Raw genomic sequence first — 20711 nt, forward strand, 5'->3', positions numbered from 1 at the left:
TGTACTTTGACGATGAGCTTTTTGCACAACTTTTATTTTTTATTTCAGAAGTTCTCTGCCACAGAGTTTTATTGATAATAAATATAAGAATGATTCATGTGTCATGTACACGTTAAGAGGGTTCATGTAAAATAGATTTAAAGAAGAACTGAAAATTAATTGAGTATAAATACAATTTTGTGTATAAATAAAAATTATACATACAAATTAATATGGTCTTCTCTTCAATAAAGAATCGCTTCAAACACCCTTGTCTCAGCTGCTTGAACTTGTGTAAGTGTCATAAAACGTTCCTTTTATGGCTAATTTCAGTTTTGGAAAAAGGAAGTAATCACACGGAGATAAGTCAAAATTTGAAGGACGTTGGAACAGGCTTGTTTTCGCCAAAAATTCACGAACAGTAACAGTTCACATGGTGCGTTATCATGCAACAGAAACCAACTTCCCAGCGCTCGATCTTCGGGCCTCACACGAACGATCCTCTTCCACAAATGTTCCATAACACCCAGATAATATTCGCCATTAACATTTTGTCCCTGTGGAACGAATTCCCGAAGTATAATTCCTTTAGAATCGTAAAAGCAAATTAACATTGTCTTCTCGAGGGACTTCTGGAATCGCAATTTTTTGATTTTGGAGAGCCTGGAGATTTCCACGTAGCACTTTGGCGCTTTGTTCGAGGTTCATACTTGAAGCACCAAGTCTCATCACTAGTTACAATTGATTCCAGGAATGTACAGTTTCGTCTGGCTGTTTTGATAAGATCCTCGCAATATTCAACGCGAGCAATTTGTTGCGCTTGCCTGTGATTTTGTGACACGGTGACGAAAGGTTCTGTCGCGTTAAACGCTATAAGTTTGCAATTCGTTGCTCGATTCCAATAATGATCGTTGTGTTTTGTAGGGGAGATTTTCAGATAACATATTGCTTTAATAGATGGCGCTAGTTTTCCTTAAATTTAAAAAGTTCCATTACTTTTCCGACGTACTGTGTATATAAATAAAAATCCATATCTGTGAAAACAAACTCAACTCCCAAAATTCCAATTTTCCTAAATAATTCTCCAATTTCCAAATTCTCGAAAATCCTTAAAATTCATTTAACGAGCTCCATTGTTTTTCTCAGTATTTAATCAAACTGAAATCCTACACCGAATCCAGGGAAATGCTCTACAATGAACGAGCTGTATTATACGAGAATGTTAAAAATATTTCATGGACTCTCTTGTTCACCGTAGGACCGAGTACGTCCATGAAACACGATTCCGCGAAAAATCTTCACATGATCTGTTATCACGTTTCTCCGTGGTCGTGACTATCGATCGCGGAAGAATTCGTGGGAAATTTCATCGCGGTTAATGGAACGCTTTTAAAAAATCTGCTTCTGCTGCAAGTAACGAGTTTGTTACAGCACGCACGTTAGTGTAATGAAGTTTCCCCGGTGGCCGCATTACCAAAAGCGCGTCTTTCGTACTCGCGCCAATCCGCTGCTGGTCCAGACGATAACTTCCTCTAAACCGCTCTATAATCCGCTGTATTATCAAGAACACGATGGTCCTCCCAAGTAAATTGTACAGCTGAGTTAACGCGATATTTCGTACAAAATTCTGATGTGTTGTAACGTTTGAAGTGTTGTTGAATTTTGGATTGAAGGGATAAATGTAACACTTATGAATTCTGAGACTTTATTCGGAGATGGTAAGTATGAAAAATGGAGAACTGAAGGAAGGAAGATAGATGTTTATACATATGTGTTGATTGGAGGATGAGTAATGGAAGTGTAATGTTTAGTGTGAGAGGCAGAGTAGTGCAAGGATAGATTATTAGATTACCTAATTTCTAAACGATGAAATTCCTACATCCCCAAATCTTTGCATTTTTAAATCTCTACCTCCCCTAATTACTACATCCCCAAGTAAGTAAATTTAAAAATTCTCAGGTTCTCCAATTTTCACATCCCCAAATTTCTAGTCCTCCAAATTTTCAAATTCTTAAATTTCCATATTTCAAAATTTCCAAGTCACCAAAACTCCAAATCGTCAAAATCACAATCTCCAAGTCACCAAATTCCCAAATCCTCAAAATCCCAATCTCCAAGTCACCAAATCCCCAAATCCTCAAAATCCCAATCTCCAAGTCACCAAATCCTCAAATCACCAAATCTTCAAAACCTCAAAATTCCAATCTCTAAGTCACCAAATCCCAAATATTCAAAATCCCAATCTCAAAGTCACCAAATCCCCAAATCTTCAAAATCCCAATCTCCAAGTCACCAAATCCCCAAATCTTCAAAATCCTAATCTCCAAGTCACCAAATCCCCAAATCCTCAAAATCCCAATCTCCAAGTCACCAAATCCTCAAATCACCAAATCTTCAAAACCTCAAAATTCCAATCTCTAAGTCACCAAATCCCAAATATTCAAAATCCCAATCTCCAAGTCACCAAATCCCCAAATCCCCAAATCCTCAAAATCCCAATCTCCAAGTCTCCAAGTCACCAAATCCCCAAATCTTCAAAATCCCAATCTCCAAGTCACCAAATCCCCAAATCTTCAAAATCCCAATCTCCAAGTCACCAAATCCCCAAATCCTCAAAATCCCAATCTCCAAGTCACCAAATCCTCAAATCACCAAATCTTCAAAACCTCAAAATTCCAATCTCTAAGTCACCAAATCCCAAATATTCAAAATCCCAATCTCCAAGTCACCAAATCCCCAAATCCCCAAATCCTTAAAATCCCAATCTCCAAGTCTCCAAGTCACCAAATCCCCAAATCTTCAAAATCCCAATCTCCAAGTCACCAAATCCCCAAATCTTCAAAATCCCAATCTCCAAGTCACCAAATCCCCAAATCCTCAAAATCCCAATCTCCAAATCTCCAAATCCCCAAATCATCAAATCTCCAAATCCTCAACTCCTGAACCTCCAAACACCCACCTATCAAACCCCCACCATTCCAAATTACCTCCCAAACTTCCAAATCCCCAACATCCCAGATTTCCACCAAGTTCAAATTCCCAAATCCTCAAAAAACCCACCCATCGACTCTCCAATAAACCTCCAATAAACTCTCCATCGAATCGAGATCCAAGGCACCATAATGCAACCCTAGCGGTCAGCTATCTCGAAAGATAGTGCAAAGTACCCGAACTAGGCCGGAAAGGATACATCGTAAACCGTGAGTTAATAGGTCGAGGCATCTCTTGGGGGAAGTTTGACCCCAGGGAAATTTATTTCCGTTGCAGTCTGTCCGTCATAGATCGCGGTGAAATCGTCCGGGAAGATTTAAGCGTCCGAACGATGGCCTTCAAATTTTCCCTCGAATTTCACGCACACAGGTTTTCCGATCAGCTGAGCCTCGAGTTTTCCCTATCGAGTATGGCAATGATCCAGCCTGAAGGCTTCGACCTTTTCGGGATGGAAACGTTAGGTAGGAAACGTTCATTCATCGATTTTATCGAGCTAGGAAGATGATAAAGGTGGTACAAACTAGATTTTCTTTGTAAATTTGTAACTTTGTAATTTTCCTTGGACGAATTTATTTGAAGTACACGTTCATGTAAGATTGGATACAGAGTGTGTCATAATTAGTGTAGGTGCCTGAAATGGGGGGTGGTATACTGGACCATAACCTCACATATTGTCAAATCTTCAAATCTCCAAAGTCCTACATTCCCATATTTTTACCCCACCTCCAAAATATCAAACCCTAACAAATACAAAACTTCCATATCTATAAATCTTCCAATCCCCCAATCTACAAATCCTCAAATCCCAAATCTGCAAATCTGCAAATCTGCAAATCTGCAAATCTGCAAATTTGCAAATCTGCAAATCCTCAAATCCCCAAATCTTCTCTTCTATTACCACTGCTATTTTTTTATGCCAACTGATCAACTTGCCAATTGGTCATCTTAATATAATACCACGGATGGCTAGTTAATTTTCCACGCAAGGGTCTGTTAACGCAAGACTCTGTAGAGACTTTGATAGCCATTATATCTGCACGCTCTAGAATGCCCGCAGTGTTAATTAGTAGAGAAAATACTCTTCATCTCTTAAACTACCCTTAAACTATCCGTAATTCAAATTGTAATGGAAATTAAATTACACGGTAAATTTCATTTTAGACGTTCGCAATTTCATTTTCGAGAACTAAATAATTCTCTATGGAAGATTATAAACTTGACCCAAAACTTTCGTCGCACAGAGAATCACGGTTACATCGAGCGCGAGATACACGGAGCATAATGCAATAGTCGAATGCATAATCAAATATCTAACAGCCTGTCCGCGTGCATTACGATCAATATCGATTAAATCAGCGCTCACCATTGTCGGCAATCGATGTCAGTTTAATCAAACATTCCTGCAGAATTATTAAACACTTGTCAGCTAGTTAACGGGCAAATCAAAGTATTAACAAACCTACGATACGTAAAACGAATCATTTAACGAGAGGTAATTAAATTGGAATTCGACTAAACTTCATCGCTGCGTATCGAATAATCAAATTTGTTTAAAATTTCATTTATTGCGCGATGCGAGGAAATTGTGGACGCTCGGTGTCAAACCACGAGATGGCGCAGAGTTTGAAATGAAGCTTCGAGTTACAAAATGGTTGACAGGATATTTGGAAGATTTGTGAAAAGGTTGATAAGAAGGTTTAATTGGTAAATAAATATTTGTTTATTTATGTGGTGATTTGAGGTATGTTACAATGTTCGTACATCTTAAGAATGGCTGACAGAAAATTTGAAAGACGATTATACATATATGATTAAATATTATAATATGATTATATGCTATATATGTGATTATATGTTACATACGATTATATAACTTATTATATATAATTAAATATAATTAAATATGATTATAAATAATTTTGAAGCACGATAATATACTAACACAGCAAAATCTACATTTCTAATTATTTCTACTTGAAATTATCTTCTTTAATCTCAGTCCTGTTGTCTCTCTATACATCTCAATCTCAATATTCTCGAATATTTACATACTTGTCCCAAAAGCTAAATGCGTTCGCATTCCTATTTCTAGCTCTGTAAACTTTTCTAATCCCATATCTATCGTATACGTATACATTCAACTGTCCATAATTCTTAATATTCATATTCACAATTTTATGCCGATTTCTATAATTGTTAGTGTTAGTATTCGTATTTAGAGATTTTACGAAACTTCTACGTTTGAGAATGTTCTTACTAAAATTCCTGTATGGGTACGTATTAAAATTTCTATACCTGCGTGTGTACGTATTGAAATTTCTATATACATCTCCGCGTATATTTATATTCATATACCCGTTATTGTTTATATTAAAATTTCTATATCGACGTGTGTCCGTATTGAAATTTCTATATCTGCGAGTGTCCGTACTGAAATTCCTGTATCTGCGAGTGTTCGTACTGAAATTCCTATACTCGCCAGTATTTATATTCGAATTTCTATACTCGCTAAAGTACCTATTCGAATTTCTGTACTCGCCACAACGCATATTGTAACTTCTATATTCGCCAAATTCCATATTCCTCAATTTCCGAACCTGTAAAATATTTAATACTGTATTAGAGTGCTATCCACACGAACAAAAATGGTCAAAGGAAAAGAAACTTTCATGGAATACCCACCTCAAAATTAACAGCTCTCTGAATGATCAAAGACGGTACACAGTCTAAGTGTATAACACACTTAAATAAAAAGCTTCCTTCAGCGAGTTAACTCGATGTTTACTATTTGAACGTATCTTGGAATCTGCTGACTTGTCGCTAACGTTGCTTTACTGGTAAACTGAATTTGTGGGTGTGTTTTTTCTCACGGCGTTCGTGATTGGTTGCAATTTTGAAGAAACTCGTTCCACGTGACTGTTGGAAAACGGGGAGTACTTCAGCGGGGGTAGGACTCCGACGATCGTAAATCAATTTAGATCCGAACGACGAGGATTTCTATAATGGGTAATAAAGATCTGTTCAATTGAACTGTTGCAATAGAATATTTTTGAACAAACCGCACGTGTTGCCCAGATTTTTTACCTCGTCAGCATTACACTTGAAGCTACCTTCGACTGGTGTCCTAATGACGGTCACACTCCCTACCTGCAACTGGGTTTTAATGGATCATATTGTAGGATATGAAGACGAAGGAAAAATAAATATATAATACACTGGAAAAATGAACAATTCGAAGACACGCATAAAAGAGAATTCCGGGCACTGCTTTCCACGACCGTTCTCTTGAGGGGTGTAAAATAGGACTGCCGAACAGATTTGCAAGTCACAACGCGTTTTCGTGAAACAGTAAAATACCGTTGACACAGCGAGCGTATAACAGTCATTTATGGAACCCTACAATATTTTTTGCCTTTATGGATCATGGTACCCATAGAACCATAATTACGAAATTGTACTTTTTACATGGGGTTAAAGCAATTATAGAAAATTAAAATATGTTAACTTAAGGATTCTTGAGTAGATACATAATTGAACTTCAAATTAAACATGAAATATTCATATTTGCATTGAAAATGTAAAATTCGAGTAAGGTTTGTCACATATGAAACATGTGTGCGTCTCGAACGCGTCGCTTAAATAGTGCAAGGGGTTAAAGTAAATAAAATTAAAGTATGTTAACTTCGTATTTAAGGATTCTTGATTATATAAATAATTGAACTTGAAATTAAAAATGAAAAATTCATATTCGCATTGAAAATGTAAAATTCGAGTAAGGTTTGTCACATATGAAACATGTGTGCGTCAAGAGTGCGTCGTTTAAATAGTGCAAGGGGTTAAATTAAATAAAATTAAAGTATGTTAACTTCGTATTTAAGGATTCTTGATTATATGCATAATTGAACTTGAAATTAAAAATGAAAAATTCATATTCGCATTGAAAATGAAAAATTGGAGCAAGGTTTGTAGCTTCTTTTGGGTCAACATCAGCTTGTTAATTAACATCATATTATCTAGGTCACGAACTGTTCTCCAATATGAAGCTTTTCTTGAAAAGAAAATTGCACAATGCTTTCGAAGCGCTTATAAACGCCATTAATATGTCCCTGGTCGATAATATCGAAGAAAATAGTCGACGTGAGCCGTTAGGATGTAACCGGAGCCGGAAACGACGGAGTGAACTGTCCGTTCGGTTCTTAAGCCATTTGGAACAGGTGTTCCGAACGACGTGCGCGAGCACAGAAGCAAACAGCCCCGAAAGGGCGCGTTTCCAACAGTGTTTCAGCCACGACACGAACCGACGATCTACTACCACCGCCTTTTACAATGTAAACCTAGTCCACTGTGCTCGTAACTGGTGAACACGTCGTTTGCGTCATCGATCATGCACCGTTCTGATGGCTTGTTCGATTGTTAGCCCTGTTACCCAGTCGTGCTTACGTGCTCCGAGAATTTCTTCTTTACTGATATGATTATTTATTTATTCTGCATTGGTTCTTAAACTATTCTGCATCAAACATTTTTTTTTTTTAATTCAATAGCTTAATAACCTAATTATTCAATTATTTAATTGGCTAAAAGGCTTAGTGAAGGCTTCATGCAAACACTAAAGAATTAAAGATAATATTTCATGTCACAGATTGTAATTTTAAAATTGAAATACGAATGTACAAAAGTATACTTTCATGACAAAAATTTATCAAAATAAAAATTGAAAAGAAAATTCCTTTGTTTGAATAAAAACTGGTGTAATGTCAGATGCACATCCATCTGCGTCTTTTAACAGAGAACAGTTAATAACAGAACGACCAGGTATAAAGTTTGATGCGGGCACAAAGACCCATACCGAAGGTTCCGAGGTACTACAACTTCTCGATGCCATAATTCCGAAAGCGATTTCCACACCCTTTTCCTCGTTAGTGGCAGCGATCGGCCATAAATTTCACGGCAACATTGACAAGTTACCTTTACAAGCACAAATGAATAACAGCGACTACGAAAAGTAAATAATCGGCCATTTATCAATCACGGCTCGATACGGAAGCCAGTCATTTCGAGAGGATTAATTGAAATCGATCGTTCGGACGTAGAATATTTTTGTCCATGAATTTGATTCGGACCGCTCGCTTCCGGTTCGAGCATCTCGCAAATGTTTCATCCAGATAGCGCTTTAATTTAGACCCGTTCGGCGCAATCTGGCCCGGCCTCGCGGCAATGAAAAACGCGGGAAAAAAAAGGACAGAAAGATGGAATTCCAGTTTGAAAAAGGTGCAGCCTCGTTACGCGATAAAAGCGCTAGATAAAAGAAACGTGTTCCGTTCCGTGTGTTAGGCAGCTACGAAAGGAGTGGTTTCAAATGACGATGCTACAAATTTTTTATACCTCGACGACGCTAATTGGCGTTCACAGTATGCTGAACCGGTTCGGAGAGGTAATAAATATCTGAGAACGATGCAAATGAGAATATAATTACAACCAGTTACCGAAATGGCGTCCAATTTATTATGTGTGCCCGAAGGAATTTTAGGACTGTTAACATTTTTTCCATATCAAGATTAAAAGTAGTACAAGCGTCGACACCCTGGGCTTGTTTCGAAAATGTCTGCTTAAAGTGCTTGAGCGGGAAATTTAAATCGAGCGAATTTCATATAAACTAATAATAATTAGAAATTTATTTGACATAAATTTTCTCTATATTGCTAATATTGATCTCCGAACTATTTGCTTTTTAAACTATTTGCTCAATTTTACTTTTGAAAGAAAAAGAAAGCCAAAATTGTTCTACATGATATATTTTAAACATATATAAAAATTATTATTACAAATAACTAATAAAGAAGAATAAATAATAAATAACTCATAAAGGAATAATATCACAAGAAAATATAGATAAATATGTTACAGAGAAATGACATAATATTTGTTACAAATAAATTACTGATAAATATGCAGTGTGCGCCGTTCTTTGCCGGCCACCATATTGGTACACGCTGCGCATGCGCAGTACCGAAAGCGTCGAAGTGTACCTCCGATTCATTTAATTCAAGAATTTAAATTGCTTATGTCTCTCTCTAAAAAGTAGTTTGCTGAGTGTCCCTGTTTTTTGACCAAGATTCCTAAAATCTAATTTTCGGACCGTTTTTACGGTCCTCCAACGAGATGTTTTAATTTTCGCGATCGGTTTTCGAGCTTGCGGGAAAATAGGATCGGACAACAGGTACTTGACACGCCGACTGCAATCGATTCCGGTGTTTGCGAACAAAATTTGATTTCCCTCGCGCACGTATCGCTAAGTGTTCGCAAGATTGATCTCGGAGAGTATCAATGCGACGTAGAAAAATATCCTCGCGATTTTATTGTTACACGGCTCTCAGAATTGTGGAATGGCCGACGTGGCTCGTATTTTACTACCTTTCTTTCGAACGGTTAACGCGGTATAAATTTTGAACGTAAAAAATGTTCCGTAGTAAACGTCGTAATTTATCGAATATGGAATTAATCGTTACAAATTTCGCTTCGAGGGTAGAACCAAATTTATGGCTTTAACGATTTTTTTAGCTCGGTGCACGTATCATAGAATATTTAAAGTAGACGTTCCGGAAATAACTCTGTTAGTAAGCAATCGAATTTTTAAATTTTTCAGAAAATTTTTCGTATAATACTATTAGTACTGTAGGGTAAATATAGTTACTGTATAATCAATACCGGTAGTATGCAATTGTAATGATCTTTTTAAGGTTTTGGGACTTTGAAGTTTCGCAAATTTTAAACTTTGAAATATTCGGACATTCAGAGTTTTAAATTATTGAACATTGGGACTTTGAAATTTTTCAGGTTTCAGACTTAAAAACTTTTGGAGAGAGTTCAACAGGACAGAAATTTTGAAGGAGACATTGAAATGTAGCTTTCAAAAAAATGTCCAAGCTACAAAGTCATCCTCTATCAATCTTCCGAGTACAAAACCCAATATTAATTAAATATAACATCACTCGACTATAAAAGCCAATGTAATTAAAGTTTTTAAATAAATATTATCAAAATTTCGCCATCTTACAACATTAACAAAACAGGAATAAATTAGTCAGCGAATTCACAGCCAATTTCATTTACAAGCTTCCGTTCCTTGTCTGAATCGTCCATGCAATTTGAGGCAGCACGTTCGCCGCTTCCGGTGCAAGGTGACGTCCAAGTTGGCCGGAAGCCCTTCAATTACCTCTCGCACTCTTAGGTAATAGCGATGTTTCCTTAATTAGCCGCGGAGAGACAGGTGTAGGAGTGGCTTACCGGTAGCAAAGAGCGTCGGCGTCGGGTCACGTTGTGCTGCCTGTACATGATGCATGAGGCAGGAAACGTGAGCGTCCCAACGACCACCATATAACCACTCAGGGCAACGACGATCCTGGTAGGCTCGCGCACCAGATGGATCATGGGTAACCGAACCAGGAAACACCAGACCCCGGACGACAGCAACGTGCACGCCATCGTAAAGAGGAACGTGCCGCTGAAGAACAGGTAAAAGCTACTCGGCGATACGCCATCTTCTTCGACCTGTCGACGGAAACGTTTGTTTTATGCAAGATTAGATGCATTTGCTATGTTTTAGTAATTCTTGGTGTTGGGAGTGGGTGATGGGTTAATAATTTGGGGAATTTGGGGAATTTGGGGAATTTGGGCAATTTGGAGAATTTGGAGAATTTGAGGAATTTGGGAATTGGAGGATTTTGGGATTTGAGGATCTTGGGGAATTTGGGATTTGGGGAATTTGAGAGTTAGGGAATTTGGGATTTAGGGAATTTGAGAGTTGGGGAATTTGGAATTTGAGGAATTTGGGATTTAGGGAATTTGAGAATTGCGGAATTTGGGATTTGGGGATTTTGGGGAATTTGGGATTTGGAGAACTTGGAATTTAGGAAATTTGGAATTTTGGGAAATTGGAATTTAGGGAATTTGGAATTTGGGGAACTTGGAATTTAGGAAATTTGGAATTTTGGGAAATTGGAATTTAGGGAAATTGGAATTTGGGGAAATTGGAATTTAGGGAATTTGGAATTTGGAAAATTTGGAACTTGGGAAATTTGGAATTTGGAAATTTGGAAATTTGGAATTTAGAGAATTTGGAATTTGGAAAATTTGGAACTTGGAAAATTGGAATTTAGGGAATCTGGAATTTGGGGAAATTGGAATTTAGGGAATTTGGAATTTGGGGAAATTGGTACTTAGGGAATTTGGAATTTGGGGAAATTGGAATTTAGGAAATTTGGAATTTGAAAAATTTGGAACTTGGGAAATTTGGAATTTGGAAAATTGGAATTTAGGGAATTTGGAATTTGGAAAATTTGGAACTTGGGAAATTTGGAATTTGGAAAATTGGAAATTAGGGAATTTGGAATTTGGAAAATTTGGAACTTGGGGAATTTGGAATTTGAAAAATTGGAATTTAGGGAATTTAGAATTTGGAAAATTTGGAACTTGGGGAATTTGGAATTTGAGAAAATTGGTACTTAGGGAATTTGGAATTTGGGGAAATTGGAATTTAGGGAATTTGAAAAATTTGGAACTTCGGAAATTTGGAATTTGGAAAATTGGAATTTAGGGAATTTGGAATTTGGAAAATTTGGAACTTGGGAAATTTGGAATTTGGAAAATTGGAATTTGGAAAGTTTGGAACTCGGGAAATTTGGAATTTGGAAAATTGGAATTTAGGGGATTTGGAATTTGAGGAAATTGGAACTTGGGGAATTTGGAATTGGGGAAAATTAAAATTTAAGAAATTTGGAATTTGGAGAATTTGAAAATTTGGAAAATTTGCCTATTTGGTAATTTTTAATTTTGCAAACCTAGGAATTTTTGAATATCTCCACCCAAGTTCACCATCCTCAACTTCCACCAGACACATGAATCTATTTCATCCTCTAACAACGCATCAAAAAAGTATCTCGTTGATTTGAAGACAGGCAGACGACAATCCGAACCACTTCCCCGTCAGGTGAATACCGAATACATTACCTCCGTAATGCAGTTCGCACATAAATTAACATACGCCGACGGTTAGAATCGCCATCGTTCCTGAAAGCTCCTTAAAGTTTCAATGGACTGCGAAAACTTCTCGACGAAATGAAAATTTCCAACGGGACCCACCCTCTCCTCCCCCATGGATCGTCTTTCTTTATTCTTACGCAAGTCCCGAGGCTTATTACGAGTTGGTTAAAGTACATTCTGAAAAGATTAATCTTATCCTTTCCATCGATCTCCCTCTTTGCATTGCATGGAAAGTATGGCGAATTTCACCTGTAAAAACGAAATTTCCCGTGAAAATTTTATCGAGTACGGTGAACTTTCGTGTACTTATTGCTAAAATTTAATCTGCTTTCACGGGCGATTTAGTTGGAAGCTGTCTATGAGGTTATTCTTATTCGTGAGTAATTTGTCGAGGAGTTTATTGTGGATGTAGTGATTTCGTTCGTGCTGTTGGTTCGTTTATTGGAATTTGGGGAATTTGGAATTGGGAGAATTTGGAATTGGGTGAATTTGGAATTGGGGAATTTGGAACTGGCGTTTTAGAATTGGGAGATTTGGAATTCGGGAATTTGGAATTTGGGGAATTTGGAATTGGTCGATTTGGAATTTGGGGAATTTGGAATTCGGGGAATTTGGAATTTGAGGAATTTGGAATTTGGGGAATTTGGAATTTGGGGAATTTGGAATTTGGAATTTGGGGAATTTGGAATTGGTGGATTTGGAATTAGAGGAATTTGGAATTCGGGGAATTTGGAATTCGGGGAATTTGGAATTCGGGAAATTTGGAATTCGGGGAATTTGGAATTTGGGGAATTTGGAATTTGGGGAATTTGGAATAGAGGGATTTGGAATTCGGGGAAATTGGAATTGGTAGATTCGGAATTTGGGAAATTTGAAATTGATAGATTTTGACACAGGGTGTCCACACATAAGTCTGGAGGTGCCATTTTAACACCAGGTCTTTCTCATCTTTGCACAAGGTCATTACACATTTTTCAAATAGGCAATGTGGTATGAACTTAAACTTGGTTTCATCGATTCGTAAAAATAAGTACACCTTTTATAAACACAACTCAGTATAAATTCATGAAATAATATTATATCTGTATATTTTGTATAGAGTAAGAAGATTAACATTACACCTGTGCAAACCGATAAATGTGATTTATGGCCAGGCGAGTAGTAATACTACAAGTAGTAGTGCACTCTAAGTAGTATAAGTGCAAGCCTAGTCAGACAAAGTGGATCGATGTAAACTTGATACATTTTTACAATCTACTTCCACTTAAGTTTCACTTCAACCACCTAAGTTTCACTTCAACCAACTAGATCCTTAGTTGGTTAAAGATCTTCAACCAACTACACTCATCAATTAATATTTTATCAGAATTTCAGTAGGTCCTTGTAACCAAAGTTCTGTGGAATACAATTCCATGTAATATACCGTGCAATTAAACTTTGAGATAACATAACATAATTTAACTCGAGGACAACATTTCAGCAGAAGTTTTCTACTGTTTGAAAAAGTATCATTTTTTCATAACGAGGTTAGGTTTCTCGAGGAAAGTATGAGAGGAAAGCATGAGGTCTCCAACATGGACATACTTTTAAGAAGTTCTTAATAAGAAGAGACAATGGTAAAGAAAATGTAAGACGTGTATCGTTAGGATTAACATTTTATGAAGGAGATTTCGTGGAGAAGGTACTGATGTTGATGCAGAGGAGATGATTTGAGGATTTGGGGTTATGGGGATTTTGGGGATTTGGAGATTTTGGGAATTTTTTAATTTTGGGAATTTTGGAAATTTTGGAAATTATGGGAATTTTGGAAATTATGGGAATTTTGGAAATTTTGGGAATTATGGAAATTATGGGAATTTTGGGAATTTTGGGAATTTTGGGAATTTTGGGAATTATGGGAATTATGGGAATTATGGGATTTTGGGCTTTGGAAATTTGGAGATTTAGGGATTTGTGGATTTGTGGATTTATGGATTTGTGGAATTGTGGATTTGTGAATTTGGGGATTTGTGTATTTGTGTATTTGAGGATTTGTGGATTTGTGGATTTGTTGATTTGTGGATTTGTGGATTTGTGGATTTGTGGATTTATGGATATGTGGATTTGTGGATTTGTGGATTTGTGGATTTGTGGATTTGTGGATTTGTGGATTTGGGGATTTGGGGATTTGTGGATTTGTGGATTTGTGGATTTGAGGATTTGAGGATTTGTAGATTTGGGGACTTGGTGGTTTGAGGATTTGTGGATTTGGAGATTTGAGGATTTGATAGTTTGGGGATTTGTGGACCTGGGAATTTTGGGATTTGTTTATACTGTGGTTTTGAGGACTTGGGAATTTCTGGATTTTTTGGTCTTGGAGATATGTGGATCTGGATATTTTGGGATTTAAGAATTTGGGCAGTTGGACATGAAGATTTAAAATTTTTGAATTTAGGGATTTTGGGAATTATAGCATTTAAAAATTTGACAATGTGAAAATTTGGGAATTGGAGAATGTAGAAAATACATAGAAATTTGAGAATGTAGAAAATTTAGAAGTTTGCAAAAGTTTGAAAATTTAGAAATTTATAAAACTTATGGCACTGGTGAACTATTTACAACGTTAATTTAACCTCATTGCATTTCTCCCAACCAATAATTTGAACCTTCCATTACACCCTTCACATAGTTGCAAATCGTTGCTTTACACACCAAGTCATACCAAGACAACCCGTATAATTTAAATCCTCAAGTTTCTCCGAACAGAAACTATGTCTCAAACCACAAGACTCATTTCCAAGGAATCGTACATATTTCATACAACACCCAGTCTACCTAATTCCATCGTAGATTGTCCATTGTAGCACAATTGTCCATCGTAGACAAACAGTTAAGCAAATGTACGTTTCGCCATTAATCCACAAACAAATGATATCGAACCAAGACGATATCGCGGTTCAAGTAGCTTCGTATCGATCTCTAAGCGAACAACACGCGCTCGTGTGTACGTTAAGCTGTTATGTTGCGTTTATGGGTATTTGACATTGATTTCGATTCGCCAGAATTAGATTAGCAAGGGTAGTAGCGTGGGAAGCAGCGGTGCACACGAGCGTACGGTACACAGACACCGACTGGAATTCTGCTTGTAAGACGTCGAACATCTTGTGTCAAGAACAAATCTGGTTACTTTACGATTAAGGGAGAACAGTAATCTGAGTGCAAGTTATATTTGTCGATTGAGAAGATGGGGTTTTTTAGGTTTGATAGTTTGAAGATGGGGTGAAAATTTGGGGAGACGAGAATTTACGGATTTGGAGATTTGAAGGTAGAGATTTGGAAATATTAGAATTTGGGAGCGTAGGAATTTGGGGACCTTGGAATTTTGAGACCTTGGAATTTGGGGACCTTGGAATTTGGAGACCTTGGAATTTGGGGACCTTGGAATTTGGGGACCTTGGAATTAGGGACCTTGGAATTAGGGACCTTGGAATTTCAAGATATAGTTATTTGGGGACCTTGGAATTAGGAACCTTGGAATTAGGGACCTTGGAGTTCCAAAATATAGGTATTTGGGGACCTTCGAATTTCCAAAAATGGGTATTTGGAGAGCTTGGAATTAGGGACCTTGGAATTTCCAAATATAGGTATTTGGAGACCTTGGAATTAGGAACCTTGGAATTAGGGACCTTGGAGTTCCAAAATTAGGTATTTGGGGACCTTCGAATTTCCAAAAATGGGTATTTGGGGAGCTTGGAATTAGGGACCTTGGAATTTCCAAATATAGGTATCTGGTGACCTTGGAATTAGAGACCTTGGAATTAGGGACCTTGGAATTAGGAACCTTGGAATTAGGGACCTTGGAATTTCAAGATATAGGTATTTGGGGACCTTGGAATTAGGGACCTTGGAGTTTCAAAATATAGGTATTTGGGGACCTTCGCATTTCCAAAAATGGGTATTTGGGGAGCTTGGAATTAGGGACTTTGGAATTTCCAAATATAGGTATTTGGAGACCTTGGAATTAGGGACCTTGGAATCATCAACCTTGAAATTAGAGACCTTGGAATCATCAACCTTGAACTTACAAACCTTGGAATCATCAACCTTGAACTTACAAACCTTGGAATCATCAACCTTGAACTTACAAACCTTGAAACTTTAAACTATACTTATCTGAGCACCTTGCAATCATCAACCTCCAAATCTCAAAACACAAAAACACCTCACCAAATTACTACAATCTAGTGATGTCGATATCCACACAAATCTTGCAAACTAAGAATTAAACAGTAAAGAAACTTGCATATCATACCTACATATAAACATAAAAGTATGAAAATGTGCGAATTTTCAAGTTTATATGCACTTGCAGAAAGTTCACGTTGCAGCAGAGTGTATACGCCAGTATGGTTGCAGATGCAGCTCGTCAAATATTTAGAGAACGCTAAGTACAAAGTTTACGTTCCAGCTGTTACAATCGTACTTACTTCTGGCTTGACTGTAATGAAACAGATCGATTTGAATCTTAACTCATCCTCATAAATCCTCAACTTGCTTCGCTACTTGAGATCACTCTAATGGTACTGCTTCATATTCAAATTTTGATTAATTAGGTTAGCGGTCAAGTTACTGACTGGGGTAGTTAATATTGCAATTTTTACTGTAATTATAGTTTGCGTATTCTTTTCGTCAATTTTAACTTGATATATAATTCAAGGTTTAATGAAATAGAATAATTTATTACAAAATAATTTACGTATTTTTTTCAGTAATTAACGTTGCACTTGGAAATTTTAATGTTGAAGTTTTAAACATCATACGTCAATACTTTCTTACTCAGAATGTTTCAACAAGTTAATACAAATAGTTAATAGAAAAAAAATTATACAATTCTATTTACAGAAAAATTGCAGTTGTTTATACCCATCACTACATTCGTACAAAATCTGAAGTCTTGAAAAATTAAACAACTTCTTCAAATCATTCAACACTTTTTTCAAATAAAATTATTAAAAAATATAATGTTGCGGTTTTAAACATCATAGGTCAATTCTTTTTTTACTCAGAATATTCCAACAAGTTAATACAAATAGTCAACACAAAAGAAATATGCAATTCTATCTACAAAATCATGCAGTTGTTTATACCCATCACTACATTCGTACAAAAACTGAAATCCTAAAAGAATAAAAAGTTTCTTCAAATCATTCAACAATTTTCTCCCATCAAATTATAATGAAATATAACCTATTTCTCTTACGTTATTATAAAAGTCTGTCAGTCTATTATAAAATAGTGAATTCGACAGGTAAAGATCAGGAAACGATTAAACGCGACATGTAACGAGGCATATCGTTATAATGGCGGAAAAGCCATCGGAAGAGATTTCGAGTCTGACGGACGTTGAAACGACTTTTCCGAAAGGCGATCAATGAGATCGAGATCAACGAGCCAAACTGATAAGATCGTTTCACAGACGAACGATCAAGCACGGCAGGTCCCTTTTGAGGAGCATACTCAGACTGCACGCAATATCCAATTATAGTTCGCGCATGGCGTATCCGTTCGATGGGATAGGCTTTGTCGCGCCGTGCGAATTCTCCCGAGACACGGCACCGTCGTTAATTATTAATCACCGTCAGGTTATCGAGCGCTAATGACTAAGCTGGATGGCCTACGGTGAAAAACCGACCAGACAGGAAGCCTCGACTTATCTCGAACCTCGTAAAAACTTCTTTAACAGACCCTTCATTCGCAAAGATGGCTTTTTTCTTGCGATTTTCGAAACTTAGCACATTGAGGAGCGAAAGTGTTTGATGAGGTGGAAGATGAAGAATCGATTGTTAGGCTTTAAAATGCATATTAGAGCGATGGGACTAGAGAGCACAAGTACATGTGAGATTAAAAATTTAAAAATTCTTATAACATCATAAATTAAAATTTATAATATCGTAAATTAATGAAAAACAAACTTAAAAACCAAAATAGAACTATAATTTAGCAACTTAAAAATTCGAGATCTTCAGAATTAAAAAGTGTCATCGAGCACAAAATTTCAGTGTCATCAAATTTGCAAAATTTACACTCATAAATTCATCGACTATAAAACAGCGAAACTCATTAAAATTTCAATCACAAAAATAAAGATAAAGCCGCTGAAATACAATATCGTCCGACATGACATTAATCCGAGCCTATGAAAGAGAAATACTTTGGTCGACGTATAAAAATACAATCAAAAAACATTTACATTTCATCCGTCGAAACGACGTGAAAATACACTCGATCGCGACCCTGTTCCATTGTTTCTATCAGGTAATATCGAATTTGAAATTTTAGCGTTTCGATTTTGCTCGGTTATTTGACACGGGGTTAAATCCTGGCGAATAAACCACCTCTCGAACGCGCTACGTAAAAATTCTGTAGATAAAATAAAGGTTATATTACTCACGAGTTATAGGTTATAAAACGTGATACTACGAGTTCGATATAATTCTCAGAGCGATAGTTATAATCTAACAGCTTTTTCACCGATTTCGTAGAATGCCTATTACAGCGAGAGGATTAGACCTCGGTACAAGTTTCTAACGATGCTTTAACGGTTCTTTGTTCCTTCGCATCTGTAGTTTCAAATCAATTCTTTACCCGAAGCGGCAAGACCCAAGGAGTCATCACATTGTAGCGAGTATTTTTTTATTGTCAGTCACATCTGGTTGTATCCCGGCAGTAGAGTCTTTTGTTCGCAGTTTTCTATTCATGCCGAGGTGCTTGGTTTTGTTACTTAGGTCACTTTGGAGAAAAACCAGACCCACTTCATACGTCGCACTTCCATCTCCAGCAGAATTTTAGCTAAACCCATAGAAAATCAGAAACTGTTTTCCCTCATTAATGTCACAAAAATTGTACGCCCACTGAGTTTTTGTAAAACGTAAAAATCGAAGAGACTCTCGAACATCAAGTACATTGCCTAAGATTTCACGCGTCGTTTAATCATCATTGACGCTGCGACGCACATACAGCGAACATAACGAGAACCACGGTGAAATAGAAAGATGCAGCGGAATGTTGTGCAGCTACAAATAGAATGATTCCATAAATTTCATGGGAAATCGGATCGACGAAATTAGCTGTTTAATAACAAGAAAACAGGAACGGAGTTTCATCCGTTCGGAATATCACATAGGGAAAATTTGATGAAATAGAAGTTCTTAAACTTGTCATTAAAGAAATGAAAACGTCCGATAAAGTATTATAGTTTGAAAATTTAACTACGTCTTCTTAAGTGGAAAAAGATCGTAACTAATTTTTTACGCGAATTTGAAGACCGAATCGCGAGAGTAACAGGAAAGTAATACTCCTTTGTAAACTTTGGCAGTGGCCAGCAGGAAGTTTGAAAGGTCCTTTTGTAAACGGATAGCTGAAACAAATTCATTAACAAGCTTCTGTACGCGTTTTAATGAAGACACGAAGCTGGCCGTGCAAATATTTGAAAAGACTAATTCCCACGCTTCAAGGTTTCGCGGTTTCCTTGATTCAACGAGACACATTACGGTCGCTAATTACTTTCGCGACGACACGAAAATTATAATGGCATGCGGGTGAAATTACAGCGACCGATTTTCACTTATGTCAAACATTCCGTAACCACTTATCTCCATTTTATTTTCCCTCATATATTTTTTTCGGACTGTTTCGAATGCAACGTTCAATTGTTGAAAATACGAGTGCACTTGATCGTAAATTACACTCGAAGTGTTTTCGATATATGCATTACTTTTCTAGCATTTATTCGTTCGCCTCTTTTTGGACATAGTAATTTTAATCAACGCCGACAGATCGCGACGCGTATTGTTCGATATAAATTCCCAACAAATTCTCCAAGTGTCCGGCGGAATATTGAAATTCCATTCTCGCTATGTATCAATGAAACATCAGTTATTTCGTGAAACTTTCAATTACCGGTCGAAAAACACGCGAAGCTATTCAATCTGTCCTACGAGTCCAATGTTCATTTTCGTTTAAAACGATAGTAACTCTTGATACAAATCATCGGTGCTGTTATTAGTTAAATTGAGCAACGACGCGTTTCAATCGCACAAATTTTTTTGTGTATCCTCTCTTTCCGAACATTCGTAAAAAATTCAATTTGCGTTATGTGTTAGGATATTTTCTTTTCACAAAATTATAATAATTACATAATTATAATTATAATGAAATACTTCATTTTTAGTAGAAGTTCAAGTACTTGCATTTTCATTCAGGAAATGCGAAGAAATTTTTAATAATACAGATATTAAATCCGTATAGAAATACAAGTCTCCCAAATATAGAGGTGACAGTAAAGTGTTAAAAACGCGTCTTAATTCGCGTGTACAAAATACGTGCGCGATGCAATGCACTTAAATGCAGCATGATATATGCACACGTTCGCAGTGATAGCATAATGTCGCGCGATTACGCTACGGCGGGCAATAACAATAACATCACCCGCAAAGACGATGCGACGACAAGAACTGGAATATAATAACGATATCACTGGGTCAACGTGACGCTGCCAGCTTACTAATTGAGATAAATTAATAACGACGCGAATGTCATGCGTTGTTCCGCATCCGTAACGCGTTTATCAATTTTCTCGTCTCCTATACACATATGTACCTCGAATCATCCGGTGAATATATGTTCTGTTTGTTATTGATGGGTTTTCGGTACATTATATAATT

The 20711-nt window shown here is 36.8% G+C and overlaps 1 long non-coding RNA gene across 2 annotated transcripts; it reads right to left on the reverse strand.

Annotated features, from left to right (window-relative positions):
• Window positions 1-4741: 4741 nt before the first annotated feature.
• Window positions 4742-6302, reverse strand: LOC143265220 (uncharacterized). Of its 2 annotated transcripts, none has more exons than XR_013039504.1 (4): window positions 6215-6287; window positions 6055-6117; window positions 5653-5967; window positions 4742-5567 (listed from the first exon to the last, which is right to left on the reverse strand). It is a non-coding gene; the product is annotated as an uncharacterized LOC143265220 (long non-coding RNA). The 2 variants fall into 2 exon arrangements; XR_013039503.1 differs by having other exon boundaries at window positions 4743-5567; window positions 6055-6123; window positions 6215-6302.
• Between the last annotated feature and the right edge of the window lie 14409 nt (window positions 6303-20711).

The sequence above is a fragment of the Megachile rotundata genome, chromosome 10 (genome assembly GCF_050947335.1).
Source record: "Megachile rotundata isolate GNS110a chromosome 10, iyMegRotu1, whole genome shotgun sequence".
Lineage (NCBI taxonomy): Eukaryota > Metazoa > Arthropoda > Insecta > Hymenoptera > Megachilidae > Megachile > Megachile rotundata.